Source organism: Macaca mulatta, chromosome 8, assembly GCF_049350105.2.
Source record: "Macaca mulatta isolate MMU2019108-1 chromosome 8, T2T-MMU8v2.0, whole genome shotgun sequence".
In the NCBI taxonomy this organism is placed as follows: domain Eukaryota; kingdom Metazoa; phylum Chordata; class Mammalia; order Primates; family Cercopithecidae; genus Macaca; species Macaca mulatta.
In genome coordinates, this window is record NC_133413.1 from 143,966,239 (window position 1) to 143,989,087 (window position 22,849).

At 44.2% G+C, this 22,849-nt stretch overlaps 1 protein-coding gene across 1 annotated transcript in view; it reads right to left on the reverse strand.

Annotated features, from left to right (window-relative positions):
- Nucleotides 1-22,474, reverse strand: part of ST3GAL1 (ST3 beta-galactoside alpha-2,3-sialyltransferase 1) — a 145,703-nt gene extending 123,229 nt beyond the window's left edge. Inside the window, 3 exon segments of the mRNA NM_001261634.1 lie at nt 1,321-1,330; nt 15,637-15,642; nt 22,446-22,474. The gene's annotated coding sequence lies outside the window, so the exon portion shown is untranslated.
- Between the last annotated feature and the right edge of the window lie 375 nt (nt 22,475-22,849).

The following is a 22,849-nucleotide window of genomic DNA, read 5'->3' on the forward strand; positions in this document are numbered from 1 at the left end:
ATAACCATGAAATTGCCTAATGACGCTTTTCTTGGAATGTATCTCTGTCATTAAGCCACTCCTGACGGTCTTAGACCCGAAATCTATGCTAAGCCATCTGATTAGTCTCAGTCCATCCTACCCACCCTAATCTCTTTGTCAAAAATCAACTCATGAATGAGTAGCTTTAATCCCTACTTGGACCACCAAGATAAAGAGATAAATATATTGAGTCTCCTAGGAAAAAAGTTTCTAAGAGTAAGCCCTGAATATAGCTTATTTCTACCTGGACATGAACAAAAGATCATTTTTAACACAGTTGCTCTGGGAGGCATCTTTGTGCCCATGAAGAAAGCCAAATAAAATATTAGGTTCAGAGTCCTAATCACACAATACATGAAGTCTGTTCTGGAGTTTCTGTTTCGTGAGTCAATAAAATTATTTTCTTACTCCACTTTAAGTCATAGTTCTGTTACTTGCAACAAAACACTTGATAACGACAGTCAGATTAATTTTCCTGAAGCCCCTCTCCTTCCCTCAAGTCATTTCCAAGCTCAAAACCCTTAAAACGTTTGTGACTTCCCATTGCCTAGGGATGTAAGTCTGAATTTCTGAGTCTAGCAATTGAGACCCTCCTTGGTGTGGTCCCAATGTATGTTTCTCACTTGTTTCTTTCCAATACTCCTCTTTACAAACACTCTACTAGCAGGCATGACTTGGCCCAGAAGCTCTGGTTAACTTGTATGTTAAGTTCTTAAAATCAACATAGATCTCTATCTTGCTGGACTGGTGAAGCCCCCAAGATATACAGAAGTCCAGAGGGCTAATGCAGGGCCTGGTGTGAGGGAACTCTGACTCCTGGCAATCCTCACTGCTTCTGCAGTGCCTCCCACTGTCCTAGGCTGTGAGATCCATAAAAATCATGGTTCCTAAGCTTCCTCATCATAGGGTCCAGCTAGCCCAGATATATGTATTTCCTAGGATAGCCATAACCAACTACTACAAACTGTGTGGCCAGAAATAGCAGAAATATATTTTCTCACAGTTCAGGAGGCTGCAATGAAGGTGTTGCAAAAGTTGGTTCCTACTGGAGACTCAGAGAGAAACTGTTCCATGCTTTTCTATGTGACCTCATCTCAACTTGTTTAACCGATTACATCTGCAAAGACCCTATTTCCAAATAAGGTCAAAATCTGAAGATCCTGGTGAGCATGAATATTTCAGGGACATTATTCAACCCACTAAACCAGGGACACCGACATCTCCATGCCCACCTCTGGAGCAGATGACTTCCATTCTCTGTAGCTCCAGCTGACGGCCAGCCCTGGAAACCCTTTTCATCCTTTTCTTTCTGGTGTTCTCAGAAGCAGATTCCTGTCCCCTTTTTTCATGTAAATGGATTTAAGTTTGATTTCCAAAAAGCTAGACCTTTAGTAACTTCTAATTTTCCCTAAGGTAGCAGTCCTTGGGGCAAGGAAACATTAAGGGCCTGACTGCAGGCTTGAAATGGGGGAAATGGGAATCTATAGTGGACAAAAACCACAAATGAATATTTGAAGTGTCCTGCCATACCTATTGCACCTGCATTCCACACATACCAGTTAATGGAACACCCATCGTTCCTTCTAGAAGAGCCACCACCTGGCTTTGCATATGGACCACGAGTTCCCTGGAAGGCTGTCTGTCCACCACCTGAATCCCCTCCTGTCTAATGTGCACAGCTCTTCCTGAGGCAGCGGGGGCGGTGGGGGTGGGTAGTGGAAGGGCTGCCCCCACATGAGGCCTTTGCTGTTGGCCCTGTGCAGCCCTCATACCTTCTGCTTATCCCTACTGGGTCTCCCTTAAAATCTGTCACCACTTTGCATCTTTGCAGTTACGTGCTTATTAGGCTCTGTTTCCTGTTCGATGGACAGATCCTGAAGGAGAGGTGCAATCCTCCCTTCTTTCATTCATTCATTCAGCAGAAATTTTTTGAGCATCTACTCTGTGCCAGATACTGTGCTAAGTGCTGAAGCCATGCAGGTAGACATGACATAATTCCTTGTCTCAGGGAATCCACAGTTTGACGGGGGACTGACAAACTTCCAGTTAGTTCTCCACATTTGGGCAGTGCTGTGACACGGTAACAAATGGGTGTAGTGAGACCTCTGGGGTCAGGTTCCCTGGACTTTCGCCGAGAACTGAGTGTGCAAGCCTAGTGTGTGTGGTGCCTCCCTAAGCCAGCAGAACCCTGAGAGCCAGAGTCTGGCTCTGTTTTGAGGGCAGTCAGAAGCTCTCAGAGAATTTTACATGGTGAGCGTTGGCAGATTTGCATGCTAGGCAGACACCTCAGGCAGCCTTGTGGCCATATGTCCAGACGAGAAGCAATGAGACCATAATTTCAATCATCTAAGAGCTGCCAGGGCTCTGACCTAAGGACGTGGCAGAAGCCTAAAAAGAGGTAGATGAGCTTCGAAGAAGGTGAAATAGATAGATCACAACCATTTCAATCAGGGGCAGGAGGAGAAGGAAAAAGCTTGTATTTCTGTTTTCCATGAGAGCAAGCAGTGGCATTGCTAATTACCCTGCCCCCTAGCATCCATTTCTTACTTCTTTCTGGCAACAGAATTATTTTTGTTTTGTTTTTGTTTTGTTTTAAACATGCATGTGGTATCTGGAGAGGTAGCATCCATCTAGTATGGCAAAACTAGCATGAGAAATATGGGGTTAAAAGATAGAAAGCTCTTTGATCCTTGAAGACATTCTTGAGCACTGGAATCTATGCCAGCAGTATCCTATCTGGGGATCTTTTCTCTGTTTTGTGAAAGAAAATATGCAACAATGTCTGGGCTGGGTGGCTCATGCCTATAATCCCAGCACTTTGGGAGGCCGAAGGCGGGTAGATCACTTGAGGTCAGGAGTTCGAAACCAGCCTGGCCAACATGATGAAACCCCATCTCTACTAAAAATACAAAAATTAGCCAGGCATGGTGGCAGATGCCTGTAACCCCAGCTACTTGGGAGGCTGAGGCAGGAGATTCGCTTGAACCCAGGAGGTGGAGATTACAATGAGCTGAGATCACGGCACTGCACTCCAGCTTGGGTGATAGAGCAAGACTCTGTCTAAAACAAAAAGAAAGAAAGAGAAAGAGAGAGAGAGAGAGAGACAGAAAGAAAGAAGAAAGAAAGAAAGAGAAAGAAAGAAAGAAAGAAAGAAAGAAAGAAAGAAAGAAAGAAAGAAAGAAAGAAAGAAAGAAAGAAAGAAAGACAGCAACAATACTCAGCCCTAGTCCTAGTCCTTCAAGATATCACATGGAGGTTTCTTGTTACTTGCAACCCAAGTACAACCCTCACCGACACTCAGTGGATGGTGACAATCTCCAGAATGGGGCATCTGCCAGGATGGAGGAGAAGAGGCAGTATCATTTTTGTTTGTCACAGTACTTTCTGTGCACCATTTAGTTGCAGCTGGTTCTAGATACTAATCCTGCCTGACAAACCATCCCAAAATTCAGAGACATATAACTGATATTTCATTATGATCATGGAATCTGTGGGTCATAAATTTGGATGATATTCAGCAGGGATAACATGTCTCTGCCCCACCATATCTGGGAAGACTTGAAGCTGAGGGTAACTCACAGGAGTCACCTAGAGGCTTCTTCACTCATGTATGTAGGATCAGGAATGAGCTGACTTGAGAGCTGGACGCAGCAGGGACTGCCCACTGGAGCATGTCCATGTGGCCTCTCCACATGCCTTGGGCTCTTTGCAGCAAGGGGGCTAGACTGTGAGAGTGAGATTCCCTGGGGAACCAGGGGGAAGCCACGTACCTCTTGTGGCCTAGCTCCAGAAGTAAGGTAGCTTCACTTCATTGAACTGTATTCCTTTTGATGGGGAGAATGGCAAAGAGTCTGTGGCCACGTTTTAGAAAGTCATATACAGTTACAGGCAGCTGCATTTTCAGGAGTTGGGGGCCAGACTGTATTCACAGCCAACAGACGGAGGTGGAGCCAGATGTGGAGGAGATTGCCTGGGAATATTGCAGAAAATGAAAAGAGGGCCAAGGCTGGGGCCCTGCCGACATGGTGATTCACAGGAAAGGCTAATGGAATGAATAATTCATTCAAGAACATGACTTTATATAGTGAATTCCCCAGGTCCATGATTCTTTAGTCAGACCCAAGTAAGAGGATTTCAGTTGGCTGAGCCTCTAGTTACCTTTGGGAGTCAGACAGGAAACCCTTAGAATTCTGCTTCTCAAACCTTAACGTGCACCAGAGCCACTTCAGGAGGCTTATTCTAAATATAAACCCCTGAACCCCTTTTCGAGGAAATTCTCATTCAGTGGACGTTGAGATCTGAATGTTTTTGTCCCACTGCAATTCATATGTTTAGACCTGATTACCAGTGCAATAATATTAACGTGGAGCTTTTAGGAGTTGAGGAAATCATGAGAGCAGAATGGAATTACTTCCCTCATACACGAGGCCCACGGAAGCTCATTTACCCATTCCCGGTGTGAGGACACAGCTGGAAGGTGCCATCTATGAAGCAGAGAACAGGTATTCACCAGACACCAAATAAGTTGGCATCTTGACCTTGGACTTCCCAGCCTCCAGAACTGCTGGAAGAACATTTCTGTTGTTTAGAAATTACCCAGTCTAAGGTATTTTTTTTAGAGCAGTGCAAACAGACTAAAACAGGAGACCTGCAGTGCAGTCCAGGAATCTGTCTGTTTAAAACAAGTGCCTTCTGTCATGACTGTAGAGGCTGGGCCGACCACACTCACAGACAGTCCAGTCCTCAGCCACCCATGCATAAATCTCAAAGGGACAAGGCAGTCTTTTTGCTAAGATGTTCTGGCTTCAAGTCCTCTCTCTGCTGCTTTGCAGCCACCTGATTCTGACGGTTTCCCTCTCTGACATCAATGTTCTCATCAGTACAATGAGAAGGTTAAGTTAGATCAGGATTTTCCAACTATCCTCTATGGAACCTGAGGGGTTCCACATTGGACACCCATCTGCATCAATCAATTTAGCACGTATTCATTGAATGTTTGCTGGATGTCCGTCCCTGGACTAGATGGTGGGCATGAAGTGGCATACCAGATGGGCACTGTGTGTGCTTCAGAGGGCTGACATTGTAGGAGAGAATGCCAGGAATTACAAAATCAATGAATAATTATCATTATGGGGCTGGGTGCAGTGGCACATGCCTGTAATCCTAGTACTTTGGGACGCTGAGGCTGGTGGATCGCCTGAGGTCAGGAGTTCGAGACCATCCTGGCCAACATGGTGAAACCCCGTCATTACAAAATACAAATATTAGCCAGGCACAGTGGCAGGCATCATAATTCCAGCTACTCAGGAGACTGTGGCAGGAGAATTACTTGAACCTGGGAGGCGGAGGCTGCAGTGAGCTAAGATTGTGCCACTGCACTCCAGCCTGGGTGACAGAATGAGACTCTGTCTCAAAATAATCATCATCATCATCATTATGAAAGATGCTTCAAAGGAGAAGCACTAGGAGCTATGAGAAAAGGTAAGAAAGGTAAGAGACAATGAATGTCTTCATTCATTTCTGCTGCTATAATGAAAGTATCCTAGACTGGGTCGTTTATAAACAACGTAAGTTTATTTTTCACAGTTCTGGAGGCTGCGCAGTACAAGATCCAGGTGATGACAAACTGGCAAGGGGCTACTTTCTGGATCACAGAACATGTCATCTAGGTGTCCTTACACAGTGGAAGAGATGAGAGACAGACTGTGGGTCCTCATATGGTGTAAGGGACATAGGGGCACACTCACTCTCTAAAGTCCTTTTGTAAGGGCACTGATCCCATCCAGGAGGCACCACCTTTATGGCCTATTCACGTTCCAGAGGCCCCACCTCATAGTAGCATCACCTTGGGTTTCAAGTTCCGATGTATGAAATTTACTAGGACACACACATTCAAAGCAAAGTAGCAGATAAAGACAGCTGAAATTGTGTCTCTGTGTGTGTGTGTGTGATTCTGCTTGGGTTGCCATTTGGACAAACTGTTCTCAGGATGGAAAACACTGGCTTAGGTCCTCTCTAAGGGCTCTTACAACTGGAAATCTTGCAACTCAACATCATAGTCCTTCTATGATTTTACCTCTAAGTAAAGTCATTTAGTCAGAATGTAATTACTGGATTTTAAATCTGTCTAAGACCCCAAGGTTACCACTTTCATTCTTGAAAATAAATTATGGGGCTCTTTAGGGATCAAAAATGTTCTATATCATACTTTGATGGCATTTGAAAATTAGCACTTTAACCTGGGAGATTGAGTGAGAGATCAGACAAGGAAAACTGAAATGCAGCCCTGCCTGGTGCAGGAAGCTGCAGAGCACAGAGGATGGGGATGAGGACTCTGGGCTCAGACATGTGTGGTTGAGCAGCTCACCAGATGTGCTAGTCAAGTGATTTACTTTTTTTTTTTTTTTGAGATGGAGTCTCCCTCTGTTACCCAGGCTGGAGGACAGTGGCGCGATCTCAGCTCACTGAAACCTCTCCCTGCCAGGTTCAAGCAATTCTCCTGCCTCAGCCTCTTGAATAGCTAGAATTACAGGCATGCACCACATGCCCAGCTAATTTTTGTATTTTTAGTAGAGAGAGGGTTTCACCATGTTGGTCAGGCTGGTCTCAAATTCCTGACCACAAATGATCCATCTGCCTCGGTTTCCCAAAGTGGTTTATGCTTTTACAGGCATAAACCACCATGGCCCCCCCCCAAGTGATTTATATATATATTTTTTGAGATGGAGTTTCACTCTGTCACTCAGGCTAGAGTGCAGTGGTCTAATCTTGGCTCACTGCAACATCCGCCTCCTGGGCCCAGTTGATTCTCTGGCCCCAGCCTCATGAGTAGCTAGGATCACAGGCATGTGCCACCACGCCTGGCTAATTTTTGTATTTTTAGTGGAGATGGGTTTCACCATGTTGGCCAGGCTGGTCTGGAGCTCCTGACCTCAAGTGATCCACCCACCTAAGCCTCCTAAAATGCTGGTATTACAGGTGTGAGTCACCGCGTCCGGTGGTGATTTACATTTCTGAGTCTTCGGATTTACAACTGCAGAATGGGCATCGTGGTACCGGCCTCAGTCATTTTAAGGAAGATTATATAGAAAAAGTTACTAGCTCAGTGCCAGACAGTAAGCATTCAATAAAGGATGGTTATTACTAATTTTAGTATCTTTCTTATATGCATTATGCTTGTCAACATATCTGCAAATGTTTTATAAAGGAGAATGGAAAATTACATCATTTGAGAGTTGCCAAGTATCAGAAATCTGCCAGGCCAACTGCAAATCTCTGGGGAAGAAAGCCCTGTGATTCTTTTTAACATATGTGCCCGGCTGGGTGTGGTGGCCCACGCCTGTAATCCCAGCACTTTGGGAGGCCAAGGTGGGCAGATCACGAGGTCAGAAGATCGAGACCATCCTGGCTAACATGGTGAAAGCCTGTCTCTACTAAAAATACAAAATTACCTGGGCATGGTGGCGCACGCCGGTAGTCCTAGCTACTCGGGAGGCTGAGGCAGGAGAATCATTGAACCTGGGAGTCGGAGGTTGCAGTGAGCTGAGATCGTGCCACTGCACTCCAGCCTGGTGACAGAGCAAGACTCCGTCTCAAAAAACAAAAAACAAAACAAAAACAATATGTGCCCATGGTGATAGCCTTAAAATTTTGAGCTTGTCCCGTCCCTTTATTTTTTGCAAGGGAGAGCAGGTTATTTTTCCCAGTTGAAACCAAGCATGAATATCCAAATTTCGGATATAAGATTTCCATGCTCAAAAAGAACGAAGTTGACATTCATATATGTTGTTGAAAAATAAAAGAGGGCTGGGCACGGTGACTCACACCTGTAATCCCAGCACTTTGGGAGGCTGAGGCGAGCAGATCACCCGAGGTCAGGAGTTTATGACTAGCCTGGCCAACATGGTAAAACCCCGTCTCTACTAAAAATACAAAAATGAGCCAGGCGTGGTGGTGCGAGCCTGTAGTCTCAGCTGCTGAGGCAGTAGAATTGCTTGAACCCAGGAGGCGGAGGTTGCAGTGATCCAAGGTCGTGCCACTGCACTCAAACCTGGGTGACAGGGTGACACTCTGTCTCCAAAAAAGAAATAGAAAAGAGGCCTGGAAAAAAAAGTATATGGATGTCTTATAGTTTAATAGGTTAACTTTCTTTGAGACTAAACCTTCAAATCTTCTCCTTTTCCTTTTCCTTTTTTTGTTTTTTTTTTTTGTTGTTGTTGATAGTTAAAACCATACAGAGAAAGTCCAAGCCAAGCCAAGCCAAGGAGAACTTCTATCGTTTAGTGGTTTGTGGAATGAAGCTGCCTGTAGGAACTTGGGCAAGATGTTTAGCCTTAGCTTTCTTTTTTTCTTTTTTTTTTTTTTTTGAGATGGAGTTTTGCTCTTTTTGCCCAGGCTGGAGTGCAATGGTGCCATCTTGGCTCACTGCAGCCTCTGCCTCCCAGGTTCAAGCGATTCTCCTACCTCAGCCTCCCAAATAGCTGGAATTACAGGTGCCCACCGCCACGCCCAGCTAATTTTGTATTTTTAGCAGAGACGGGGTTTTACTGGGTTTCACTATGTTGGCCAGGCTGTTCTCAAATTCCTGATCTCAGGTTATCCGCCCGCTTCGGTCTCCCAAAGTGCTGGGATTACAGGTGTGAGCCACTGTGCCTGGCCTGTCTTAGCTTTCTTGTCTTTAAAATGGAGATGATGCTAGAATGAATCTTCTAAGATTGTTGCAAAATTCAATAAGGTGATGTATTAAATGAGCCAGGGACAAAGTAAGTGCTCAGTAAGTTAGTCAACTTACTAAAAATAGCTATTGCTATTTTTAAGTATATGATTTACCAAATATTCTGCTGTTGACTTACGAATTTTGAACTGCAAACTATATATGATATATAATAATGTTAGCTTCTTGCCTTGAATGATCTACATTTAATGATTCTGGAGGCAACTAAATCTATCTTGAAGTTACATTGGAAGCTATGTCCCCAGTTCTAGGAGATGTGATATCCTGCCACTAATTTTGGAATCAATAAGGTAAAACCATTTAAATCATTAAGGTGCCTTAGGACTGTGTTCTATGGCCAGACATGGGGAGAAGGCTGAATTGTATCAAGCAGCCAAACAGCTCACTAGTGAACAATCCTGTGGGGAGTGGGAGCAAAGTCTCAGAATGTCATCTCTACAAATCATGTGCTAGTGTCTGCAGTCATTAGGATTAAGTTTTGCTGCAGAAAATTCAAAGTAAGAGTGGCTTAATTAGATAGAAGTTAATATAGTCCTTTTATAAGTCTTCGTGGACAAGGCTGGTATGGCATTTTACAGTTCCAGGGACCTAGGGTTCATCCACCTTGTTGTTTTGCAATAGTAAATAATAAATACTATTCATCCCCAAGTTTACCTCATAGTCCAAAGTTGGCTGCTGCAGCTCCAGCAATCAAATCTTTATTCCAGGCATTCAGAAAGAGAGAGAAGAACATGATCTTTACCTTTCGTGGCAATTTTACATATTACTCACAACACTACTTCTTACATTTCATCCCTCAGTCTTCTTTTAGTTGCCTAGTTGCAAGCAATGCTAGTACATCTAGCCTTTATCCCGGGAACACATGTGCCGAGGGGAACTGGCATTTAGGGGACAATTAGCAGTCTGTGCTTCAGGGTACAAGTGGTTGGATTACTAAACTTAGATCAGGCCACGGTTGCAAAAACTAGTTTCATCTATAATGTGTGGATTTGGAGTTTCTTGTTGCCATAGTAACCAGAAGTAACTAGAGAGAAGACTGAATATGCCCAACTATGATGAAGAAAAAGTTATTCTTATACCTTAGACCTTGTGTCCTAGCAGAAAATCTCAGCCTGATAGATCATGAGTTCAGAATGAAACTTTCTTGTGATGTTAAACACAACTTGTTTATCTTTTCATGCTGGGAAAGTTTAGAATTAATTATATGGAGAGATTAGAAAGTAAATCACAGAAATAGCACTTAGAAAGTAAATCACAGAAATAGCACTGTACAGGAAATCAGCTTATGTTTGGTATTTGAGTTCTGTGTAATTTTTTAGAAAAGTTTTTGACATATTTGTAACTGAGTAGTAATTTGATTTAGACATGCTTTTTCATTGAAAAAATTTAAGGAAAATATTAGAAAAATTACTATGTTTGATTGTTTAAAAGAACTCAAGAGTCCTTCTACCTGTAAGCCTAGTTATTACTTTACCAGATTTTGGCTGGGCGTGGTAGTGCATGCCTGTAATCCCAGCACTTTGGGAGGCTGATGCGGGAGGATCATCTGAGGTCAGGAGTTCGAGATCAGCCTGGCCAACACAGTGAAACCCTGTCTCTACTAAATATACAAAAATTGGCAAGGCATGGTGGCGTGCACCTGTAGCTACTCAGGAGGCTGAGACACGAGAATTGCTTGGACCTGGGAGGCAGAGGTTGCAGTGAGCTGAGATTGTGCCACTGCACTCCAGCCTGGGTGAGAGAGTGAGACTTTGTCTCAAAAAAAACCCAAAAAACAAAAAACAAAAAAAAACAGATACAGGGTCTCACTCTGTCTCCCAGGCTGGAGTGCAGTGGTGCAAACAAGGCTCGCCGAAGCCTTGAACTCCTGGGCTCAAGTGATCCTCCCACCTCAGCCTCCTGAGTAGCTGGGATCACAGGTGAGTGCCATTGTGCCCGGCTAATTTTGTAGAATTTTTTGTAGATGTGGGTCTTACTATGTTGCCCAGACTGGTCTTGAACTCATGGGCTCAAGCGATTCTCCCATCCTGACCTCCTAAAGTGTTGGAATTACAGGCATGAGCCACTGTGCCTATCTGTTGAACCAGATGTTTTGACTACCTTTGCTTGTTATATCATTTTAAACGTTGGGGGCAATTTAATGAATTTAGTTGTTACCTGAACTCATTGCATAAAGTTAGCTAAGTTTATTTCAACATTGACCAAGGGACCTGTTGCAAGTGATGGTTAAAGCATCGTCTATGTTTAAATGAATTTGCAAATTCAAGTTAAAACCTGAGGGAAAGTGGATATTTTATTATTTTCATGTTAATACATTTTTAGAAACCAACCTTAAATATTTTTTCTGTATGTAAAAGCTGCCCTCATAGATAATAACATATTTAAATTCATACTGACAACTTCACTTTTATCTTTATTTGTTTATAAACAAACTAAAAGGGCTCTGGGGATAATTTCTTTAGTCTCTATTAGGGGAACTCTTACTTGTTTATTTGTTTATTGTTCCAAAATGAATCGAGGCTGGACATGGTGGCTCACACCTGTAATCCCAGCACTTTGAGAGGCCGAGGCAGGTGGATCATCTGAGGTCAGGAGTTCAAGACCAGCCTGGCCAACATGGTGAAACCCCCTCTCTACTAAAAATACGAAAATTGTCAGGGAGTAGTGGCGAGTGCCTGTAGTCTCAGCTACTCGGGAGGCTGAGGCAGGAGAATCGCTTTAACTTAAGTGTTGGAGGTTGCAGTGAGCCAAGATTGCACCACTGCACTCCATTCTGGGCAACAGAGCAAGACTCCATCTCAAAAATAAATAAAGTACATCTAATGTGAAATATTGTGTTTAGCTTTTGTTTTGAGAAGTGACCCTCGCCAATTCCAAGTAAATTTGGGAAACCTGTCAGGCAAGAGACTCACCTTCCTCAGTTGCAGGGTGGCAGGTGTCCCCAGCCAGGTACATCCTCCATGCCACTTCCTTGAAGAGCCTGTGCTTTATTTTCTTCTACCTAGATCACTAGTCTTTACCTTCTCGCTTCCAGTTTTTAGCATAGTAGTAAGAAGTACTGATTCAGAAACCAGATTTTGTGAGTTCAAATCACAGCTCTGCTGCTTCTTCGCTGTGTGACCTTGGGTTTGTTACTTAACTTCTCTGAGTCTCAGTTTTCTCATCTATAAAATCGGGATCATAATAGTATCCTCTGTCTAGTATTTTTGTAAGAGTAAGTTCATACATATAAAACTCTTAGAGTAACAACTGATACACAGGAGATGCTCAATATATGCTTATTATTATTGTTATTATTATTTATCATTACTTTTTTATTATTAAGACCTAGTTGCTGAGGTTTTCTTTCAATTCTGTAAATGAAACAACATCTTTCCATTGAATTCTTTTTGCATCTTTTTTTTTTTTTTTTTTTTTTAACTAGGGTTGGTTTCTTTTCCTTGTAAGCAAAGTCTTCTGGGTGTAGCAAGCCTAGTAGAAAAGAAGGTGTCCTCGGTGCAGGAAGGAAAGGCCCTGGCCTCACCTCATTGACCTCCCTTTACCTGCTGCAGTTTAAGATCACGGATCAGGGGCCACCAACTAACACAGTTCAAGACCCACCGGCTTCAATTATGCTAAGAGGTCCTTCTTGGTTTACAGGCTCTGACTTCCTTCTCCAGTTACCTCTGCGGGCCTGGGCCACAGGGTCATGTGCAGAAGAGTGACTTCACACACTGGACAAATAGCCAAGGAGGACCTATGATGTTCACAAGAATTGCTTATTAAAACAAGGAACTAAACTCATAATTTTATAATGTATTCAACAAGGGCCAATTTAAAAAGAAGGAAGGGGGAGAGAAAGAGAACAGCACCAGCACCATCACCTCCTCCTCCGGACTACCTAGGAGCTGTGACGCAATTGCAGCTTATTGCGGCCTCAACCTTAGAGGCTGAAACGATCCTCCCACCTTAGCCTCCCCAGTAGCTGGGGCCACAGCTAAGTGTTGCAGTTTAACATGTTCTTCTATGACCCCTCTCATCTGTGGACTGAAGCTGGCAACTCCTCAGCAGGATGCTCACAGACCTCCATGGACTGCCCTTGCCACCTCTCCACCTCAAATCTTGCTCCTCTTCTCTCCTCCTCCCCTCAGATTTCATGTTCCAGCAACACCAGCCTCCTACTACATCCTATCGATTCCATGTTCTCTCATGCCTCCACACCTTATGCATTTCCTTCCCTTCTTGCTCTCTTGGCCAGTTGGCATTGCACACTTGTCCTCAAGCCTCAGCTTCCATGCTATTTTTCCTGGAAACTATCCCTGACTTCTCCAGGCCTGCCATTGAACTGCTTCCTCTACTGCCCATTGCACCTGGTACATAACTGCATTTTTACAAGCAGTAGATGTGACGTCCTTGAGAACAGACTGCCAACCTAGTCCCTGACACAGACCCAGTGGTCTTGAATATTTCCTGAATGTAATCTTCCCCAGACCACACTGTTCCTCTCTGATGTGCTTTTCTTTCCTGGGCCTGGATGGTAGAGCATTATTCTAGCTGACTTGCTTGTTGGTGTAAGTATTGGTTTGATTTCTGCATCTCCTCTTAAAGGGATGCTCCATGAGGACCCAGACTGTCTTATTTTTTTTTATAGCTGGTTCCCCAGTGCCTAACATGAGTGACTTAAGAAGATGCTCAAATGAACCTGATTTAAATAGAATAGCAAATTTATCCACCCACATATTTGCATATCTCTGTAAATGCAGGCCCACTGTGGCCTTCAATAAAAAGGCAATCTCAGCCAAATAGATGGGCTGTCATGTTCTGCTCGCCCCAGCATGAGGGGCTGTCTGAGCTATCCCTGGAAGTAGAAGCCTGTTACTTGAAATCTGTAGATGCCAGGGTTTGGTGTCAAGGTGAAATGATTCTGATACCCGTGAGCAATGTATCTGGTACTGTGATACCAAGGTGAAAAGAAAGCTTGTCAATGCCACCCTGGGGACAGTGTGACAGTGTCAAAACAAACTCACAGCAAATGCCATTAGCTTGGACTGAAGGAACATGATAGGATGCGCACAGAAACGGGGCCCAAGGCAGAGAGATGACATTATGGGCGTGCGGCTCTCTTGCTCAGTCCCCGCACCCGTGACCTCTCAGGATCTTCCCCTTCCAAACCGACAGAGGAAGTCAAAGGCTCTGAAATTCTCCCATGGCAGTTCTTCCGTGAAGGCGACAAAATCAACCATAGATTGTTTATTTTATGCAATTGTTTCTTTAATAAAATATGAAGTTTTTATGATAACAAACAGACGGCATCTTGCAAAAAACAAAACTAATTAAAAAATTCACTTATGTATCCAAAATTGTTAGGGAAGCTGCAACAGTCACATGGAGTCCTGGGCTGGGTACCCACCATGTGCCACATTTAACACACAGCCTGGCAGGCAGGGAAACAAACAAGTGGATTCTAATCCAAATGGTATTTTCCCTCTGGCATTTGTGGGGTTTTTTGTTTTGTTTGGTTTGGTTTTGATACAGTCTTGCCCTGTCATGTGGGAAGATATGCAGTGGTTCGGTCATGACTACAGCCTCCAACTCCTAGGCTCAGGCAATCTTCCTGCCTCGGCCTCCTGAGTAGCTGGGACCACAGGCATTGCTACCATGCCAAACTCACTTTTGTATTTGATGCAGAGATGGGGTCTCCCTATGTTGTCCATGTTGGTTGGTCTCAAACTTTTGGCCTCAAGGGATCCTCCTGTCTCAGCCTCCCAAAGTGTTGATCTTACAGCCGTGAGCCGCTGCACCCAGCCTGTGTGTTATTCTTTATTCAGACCCTTACAACATAGCACAAATATTAATCCATCTCATTTCACACATCTGCCCCAGACCATTTGGTAATGGTCACCCTTTTTATTGTGATTTATCAAATATGCAGAAGGCTACCCCTTCCACAATCTAAAAATTGCCAAGAATGCAACTAGCCTCGCTATTTACATCTTCAACACCAAAGCTTAGGTATCCCCAGTCTTACTTAATCATTGCGCTCTGTGCCGCAAAAAGGGCTTTGGACTCAACCAGATACAAGTTTATATCCTAACCCTTCAGTTCACTCTGCACCATGGACAAGCCACTTTACCTCTCTGATCCTTCTTTTTCTCATCTGTAAATTACAGGAGAACGCACCACAATGTCACCGAGCTCTTGCGAGGATTAATTATAGCGTAATATTTCTAACCTAGAGACCATATATATATAAGCTCTTCAGACTATTCCTGTGCTACAAAGGGGCTGCATTTATGTTCGTGCCTGGGTCATCCTTAGAATATCAAGGGTCAGAACTGACAGATATTTGAACACTGCTAATTCAGACCTGTCATTTTATTGCTGAAGAAACTGTGGCCCAGAGAAACTCACTGACTTCCTCAGAGTACTGCCTATTAATTCAAGGGAGTTATTTGTTGATTTGTACATTTAATGAAGACATAGATAATACTTACAATGTATCAGACAGTGTTCTAGGTGTTTTACAAATATTAGCACTTTTAAAATGCACAGAAACCCTATGCCATTTAGGGTTATTATTCACACTTTGTCGATGAGGAAGCTGAATGTTAAGTAACTTGCCCAATTACAGGTTTGTAATTATTAAGAGGGATACACACCCAGGCAGTTGTCTCCAAATTCTGTGCATTGAACTGGTCTCCTCTCCTGTAATACTCACCATACCTCTTCAATATCCATTGACACAATCTCCCTGAAACAATCCTCCTGCTTTAGCTTCCTCAATAACTAGGACCACAGGTGTGCGCCACCACACTGCTATTTTTTTATTTTTTTATAGAGATGGGGTCTCCCTATATCATCCAGGCTGATCTTAAACTCCTGGTCTCAAGCTATCCTCCTGCCTTGGTCTCCCTAAATGCTGGGATCACAAGCATGAGCCACCTCACCTGGCCATGTACTCAGTTTATAACCCAATGTCCCTGCTTGAAGATGGGATCAATGGATAATAAATACACCCTGCTTTGCCTTATTGTGAAAGAGGTTAACTAATTATTCAAGATATTAGGTAAGTTTTGATAAAATGTATTATAAGAATAATAGTCATTTATTAAGCACTTCTTAGTTCCCAGAGACTGTGCTAGGTGCTGTATCAGAATGGTTAGAATTTTTTATGCACTTCCTATATTCCAGCATTTCTCAATGTGGGGCGGCATGTGTGACCCATGCAACCCTCGAGACAGTCCTGGGAGACAGATTTTCGTGAATATCTCCATTTTGCAGAAGAGATAAATGAGGACCAGAGAAGTTCAGTAACTTGCCCCACATCACACAACTGGTGGGAGGTGGAACTGTGGTTACAGACCAGGCACTTGTTCTAGAATTTGCCTTCTATACTTCTCCTCTTTGCTTTTTAAGACTCATGAGGATCCAAATTTGGCCCCCGTGCTGTCAAGTTGCAATCCTGCCTGAAGGACAAAGTGCAAACTCTTTGTAGAATGTACTACCCAGCCAGCCTCCCCAGCCCCACCACCCCTGTCCACCTTCTGCCCCCTCTGCCTGTGTCAGGAAAATTGTAATCCAACTCCTGGATCTGCTACATTCTAATTCTACGACCCTGAACAGTCATTTTCACCTATCTGAGCCTCCGTCTCCTTATCTGCAGAAGGAGCAAAATCCCTTTCTTTACAAGGGTCTTTCGAAGAGCGACAGGCATTGTGTGGATAACCCCTAACTCAGTTCCAAGAACACAGAGGAGTTTAGCCAATACCTGTTTTCTTCCTTTTCCTCTCTTGAACTTCTGGACTTGCAGTGAGATTACTTTGTTGTAACGTATCTGTCTGCCTTCCAAATGCCCCCAGCCAAAATGCTTCTCTGCACTTTGCACATGCCAGGAAAGTGAGCACACTCTTATATTTATCAGGTTGCGTGTCTGTCCTTTTCTAGGGTTATTCGAGGTGAAGCTTCCTGTTTTACCCCTTCGTGACTGGCTGCCCCATAGCCAACATAGTTTCCAACAGATACAGGAGCTTAATAGCTAATGCCTGTTGAATGAAGTAGGAAACAACTGAAGACAATATGTTCTAGTCCATAATAGCAGCTCAGTAATTACTTGGTGGCTGGGATTTGACTCGATTAGATGTGAGCATGCCTGGATTGATCTCTAGGAGAACACAGTTGAGATGGATTGTTTTTTAGCTTTTCCTTGCTCGGTTCAACAAACATGGTATTACCAACCACAATGAGGCTGAAGTGGGCACAGGCAGGGGCTGATGAATGACACGCAGTCCTGCTCTAATTTCTGCACTTATTGTACCAATTCTTCCAAACCCCTGCACAGATTAGCCACTTGAGGAGCATTTTAAATGAATACACATTTGTCCATGTCCTTTGACCAGACCAACAGCTCGGCAGAAAAAACAACCAGGCAGTCTCTAAGATAAAAGGGATTTGGGGCCGGGTGCAGTGGCTCACGCCTGTAATCCCTACACTTTGGGAGGCCGAGGCAGGCAGATTACCTGAGGTCAGGAGTTTGAGACCAGCCATGGCCAACATGGAGAAACCCTGTCTCTACTAAAAATACAAAATTAGCTGGACGTGGTGGTGCATGCCTGTAATCCCAGCTACTCAGGAGGCTGAGGCAGGAGAATTGCTTGAACCCGGGAGGTGGAGGTTGCGGTGAGCAGATATGATGCCATTGCACTCCAGCCTGGGCAACAAGAGCAAAACTCCATCTAAAAAACAACAACAACAACAACAACAAAAAGGTATTTGGGGTGTTTGCTTTTTGCATTAACCTCTCTCTCTCCTCTCTCTCTTCTCTCTCTCTCTCACACACACACACACACACGCAACACACAACACACACAGTGGTTTTGCAGGTTTAAGACTGAATGATCTCATTTTCTCTCTCTCTCTCTCTCACACACACACAAAATACACACACACACAACACACAACACACACAGTGGTTTTCCAGGTTGAAGTGAATGATCTCATTTTCTCTCTCTCTCACACACACACACAAAATACACACACATGCAACACACACACACAACACACACAGTGGTTTTCCAGGTTTAAGAGTGAATTATCTCATTTTAAGTAGCATGGAAACAGTAGGGCCTGCTCCAGCCTTCCAGCTAGGGTTTTTGAATAGTTTTATGACAGCTTAACAAAGGTGTGCAATGGAGTATTTTACAGGAAGCAGGAAGAAGGGGCCCTGCCCGTCCTTCCATGATGTGTTCAAGCAGCTGGCGCAGGGAGAAGTGGGACGTGAAGACTCTCTGGATGGAGTGCACCCTCCTGTCAACCCATTCATGAGCAGACAATGGCATCCACATCAATTAGCATGATGAGCAGGCGAGGCAGGGACGGGGAGGAAGGTGACAGAGGCTGATGTACCCCCTCCATTGTGACTAATGGTGGACAGATGATTCCATGGAATGGAACTTCACTTGAATCAATTTCAGGTAAAGAAGTGGATTTTCCAGCAGACTGTCTGAGCTTGTGTGTTCAAGTGGCAGAACTGAGTCCCCTCCTCTGTGAAGCTGTCAATCATTCCACACAGGAGAGCATGGCGATGGGATCAGACAATGCGTGAAACGGCCTATGGTAGAAAGGCACATGGCAGGGACCTTTCTCTTTTGCATGACTGATGCAGCGTGCACAAATCTTCAGTGGAGAGCTCAATGCATTTTTACACGTGTCTGTATCTACATAAAGAAAAGTCTCCTCAATCACATTATGTGACGTTCCCAGCACTCTACGCCGCTCCACTCTAGAAATGCTGACCTCAAGTGATCCATCTCGGCCTCCCAAAGTGCCGGGATTACAGATGTGAGTCACCGCGCCCAGACACTCTGGGAATTCTTAATGTAGGTGTCCCTCTCTTTTTTCCCTTTCCCCCGTCTCTCCAATAAACATTACCCCCTTCCCTTATACTCTCTTTTTCTAACTCCTCACTTACAAGGATACAAAAGACCTTAACATGTAGCACTACATTAGAAAATAGAAGTTGACTAGAAAATTACCACAATGTGTTGCTGCTCTTGCTGCTATTGTTATTTTCATCAGGCCTGTGTTGAGTCTAGTCGTAAATACTATGACTGCTGTTTATAAAGAGCTTGGAAGTCTTCCGACCCCAAGGAATTTGAGTTTCCAAGGAGTCATAAAGACATGACACCATCTTGTGGCCCAGTCATTGTTTGTGATGCTGAGGACAGAGCCCTGGAGTCAGCTCCCCCTGTCCTGTTTCCTGTATTTCTAGGAACCCCCTCAGAGGCTGCAGGGCTGGGAGGGAGGACTGCCACGAGTAAGGGTTCTCTGAGTGATGCCACTAACAAACCGTGGGGCCTTGAACAGGTTGGTTTGCCTCCTGGAGTCTCAGCCTTCTCATCCGTAAAACAGAGGGAGCAATGCTTGCTTTGTCTTTTTTGTGTGCTTTAAAGGTAAGATGCCTTATTTCTCCAGACCCTTTAGGCTTGGCTCCCTCTAAATCCTCAGTCAGACAGTCTGAGCATTGCTGGCTTCTATAAATTCTTTAGGCATTTAGGAAAAGGTGCATCTGCTGGGTGGGGCACAACTTGGGATGCGGTGGCTATTTTCAGAGAAAAAAAGTCCCACTTGCTTTGGGCAGGTGCAGCGCTGCACCCACCAGGGCACACAATTTGATCACAAGAGGGTGGGCTGGGTTTTGCCCTTACTCATTGTCCCCTTTGTGTGGTGAGCACCCTGCAGAACTGTTTGCAATGACTCTGCACAGAGTTGGCTGTTGCCTCAGTACATTTGCATTTTTTGAGTGCTTGCTCTGACTGTGCCACTTTAAGATCCAGGTCAGATGGAACCTTGTTGGTAAAGTCTTATTGACTGTGCCTGGAAAGCTCTGTTGGAGGGCCTCCCCATCTGCCAGCCCCTCCAACTTCCCTGATGCCCGCACATGCCTCTGCCATGCTGTTGTGGACTTTTGCTCCATGCTTCTCCTCACCATCTCACGAGCTTGTGAGGATGAAGAATGTGCCTGCTGCTTCTTTATGTTTCCTTTTATACCAAGCACAGCACCTGGCTTTTGATCATGCTCAGAAAATACCAGAGAGATGAAGGAAGGAAAGAAGGAAGGGAGGGAGACAGGGAGAAAAGGAGGAAGGAAAGAAAGAAGGGATAGAGAGAGAGAGAAAAGAGAAAACGGAGACCCCAATGGACTCGCCTATGCTTCTTCTATCACATTTGAGCTGTAGCGTGTGATGCACAGGCCTGATCTCTGCAGCCTGTTCTCCAGCCACTAGCTTGACCTTGAAGGGCAGGGAGTAGATCTTCCTCATCTTGGCATTCTCATAGCACTTGGGACCACATCTAGCATGTGGGTGGGGCCCCACCAATGATAATTGAGTTGAGATCAATGGGGTTGAGGAAGTAAGCTGCAAAGCCTACTCCCCAGACCCTATTTGTCTTCCAGCATCCCAACACGTGCCCCAGCCAGCACCAGGGCAGCGCACACTGGCAGCAGCCCCCAGTTCTCTCCCTGCTCTTAACTCCTGCCTTGACCCAGACAGACCATTTTCACTCTGGACCTGCCTGACCTCAGCCTCCCTGACAAGGCCACAGGTTTGGATCTCCTTCCGTGTGTAGAGTGGCCCCTTGGCATTTGTGGATATTCCTTTCTAGGTTTTGATTCTTGGTAGAATCAATTCAGAAGACATATAATAAGGTAATTTGTTTAGAGCACTGATACTCAATCCAGGCTCAGCAGGTCCTTAGTTTTGTGACCCTGATCGAGTTATTTACACTTCCTTAGGCTCAGTTGTTCTCATCTGCTATAAAATGGTATCTCATGGGGTTAGTGTGAAGACTAAACAACGTTATCCATAAAGGCTCCCAACATGTGTGCCTGTGATATGGATGGGCCCTTCCTATGTTTATTCTCTAACTTGGAGTCAGCAATAATTTTCCTCAATGGAAAGATAGTAATTTAGCCTTCGTTGTCCACATATGGTCTCTGCTTCACATATATATTCATATATAAACAATTCTTTAACAATGTAAAATTCATTCTCAGTTTGTGGATCATTAAAATATACAGCTATGTCATGGGTGAATTTGGTTAGTGCACTGCTATTTGCCAACACTGCTGATGTCATGTGTTAGAAATTGCATCAACTGTTTACAGGAGTCATTTATTTTTTTATTTTTTTCAGTTGTCCTTTGTTGAATTTTATGCAGGAAGCACACTAACATTTTTTTTAAATTGTTTTGTTTTTAAAAGTTGAGAGATTCATGGTATTTGTTGACATGATCCTCAGTGATTTGCTCTCTGATGAAAATACATGCTCCTTTTATTTAATATCTGTATGTGCCAGACATAGGTTTAGGTTGGGTACTATAACAGAAACACCATAGATGGGGTGGCTTAAACGACAAACATTTATTTTTCACAGTTCTGGAGACTGTGAAGTCCAAGATGAGGACGCCGGCAGATTTGGTGTCTGATGAGGGACTACATCCTGGTTCATATGTCTTCTTTGCCCCTATGTTCTTACGAGATGGAAGGTGCAGGAAAGCTCTCTGGGATCTCTTCTTATAAATGCACTAATGTCATTCATAAGCGCTCCACCCTCGTGACCTAATCACCTCCCAAAGATCCCACTGTTTAATACCATCATTTTGGAGGTTAGGATTTCGACATAAGAATTTGGAGGCAGAGCATGAACATTCAGTCCATACAAGGAATAGTGTCCAGTATTTTACTTGCATTACCTAATTTAACCCTCTGAAGCTGGCATCATATCCTTATTTTATAGATGAGGCCAGAAAGGCTCAGAGAGAATGAATAATTTACTCAATGTCACCTAATAAGAGGCAGAGCTGATCCCATGGTTGGTCCTGACCTACCAGCTGGCCCACCCTATTCCCCATCTAGATATGAGAGGAAGATGCTGTTTAGTATTTCCTGCTTAGATTCTGAGCCAGGCACCTCTTCTCTCTATGAGTCTCTAAGCCCTGCAAAGCTGAGAACAAGGGTCTGAAAAGGAGCTTCATCAAGTCCAGAAAATCCTCAAAGAATAGAAAGCATCAAGGATTAAGCCAGTGCTGGATCCCAAAGTTGCCTAGGGAATCAGAGGCTGCACACAGCTGTCATGCCTGTGGGATGAGGGCAGGGAGCCAAGGCCACTGCAGGGGGCAGAGAGGACTTTGGAGGAGATGCCATTTGGGTTGTTGCATAAGCTTCCACGTGGTTTAGGGTCAATGTAAGACAGAAATTCAAATAAACCAGTGATAGCAGAAAGAAGAGGGGCATTTTATGTAATACATGTCAGAAATGATAACTAAATAAATACAGTACCAGAAGTGTAATATTGATCTCGTTGGAAGAGCAGAACATTTTGTCTTGCCAGAGGTACTGAGATCAGCCATTGGCTGATAAGCAAAGCACTTTATAAGCTCTTCTCTTCAGATGATATTTTTGAAAGTCTGGAGTAGTCTGTGGATGGATCAGGATGCAAAGCTCAATTATGATGATCACTGTTATTATTATCTTTATTTCTAAAAACAAAAGTTCTTAAAAGTCTAAAATGACACCCCATAGATGCATGCTTCCTAAAATGTGTACGCACATGTATCACCAAGGGATCTTGTTAAATGTAGTTGCTTATTCAGTTGACCTAGCATGGACCTGATTCTGCACTTTTTTCTTTTTCTTTTTTTTTTTTTTTGAGACGGAGTCTCACTCTGACGCCCAGGCTGGAGTGCAGTGGCGCTATCTCGGCTCACTGCAAGCTCCGCCTCCTGGGTTTGCGCAGTTCTCCTGCCTCAGCCTCCCGAGTCGTGAGTAGCTGGGACTACAGGCCCACGCCACTGCACCCGGCTAATGTTTTGTATTTTTAGTAGAGACGGAGTTTCACCATGGTAGCTAGGATGGTCTGCATCTCCTGACTTCGTGATCTGCCCACCTTGTCTCCCAAAGTGCTCGGATTACAGGCGTGAGCCACCGCACCTGGCCTGACTCTGCATTTCTAACCAGCTCCCAGGGCACACAGTGCAGCTGGTCCACAGATCACACTTTGAGTAACGAGGCTATCTTTTTTTTTTTTTTCTTTCTGAGATGGAGTTATGCTCTGTCGC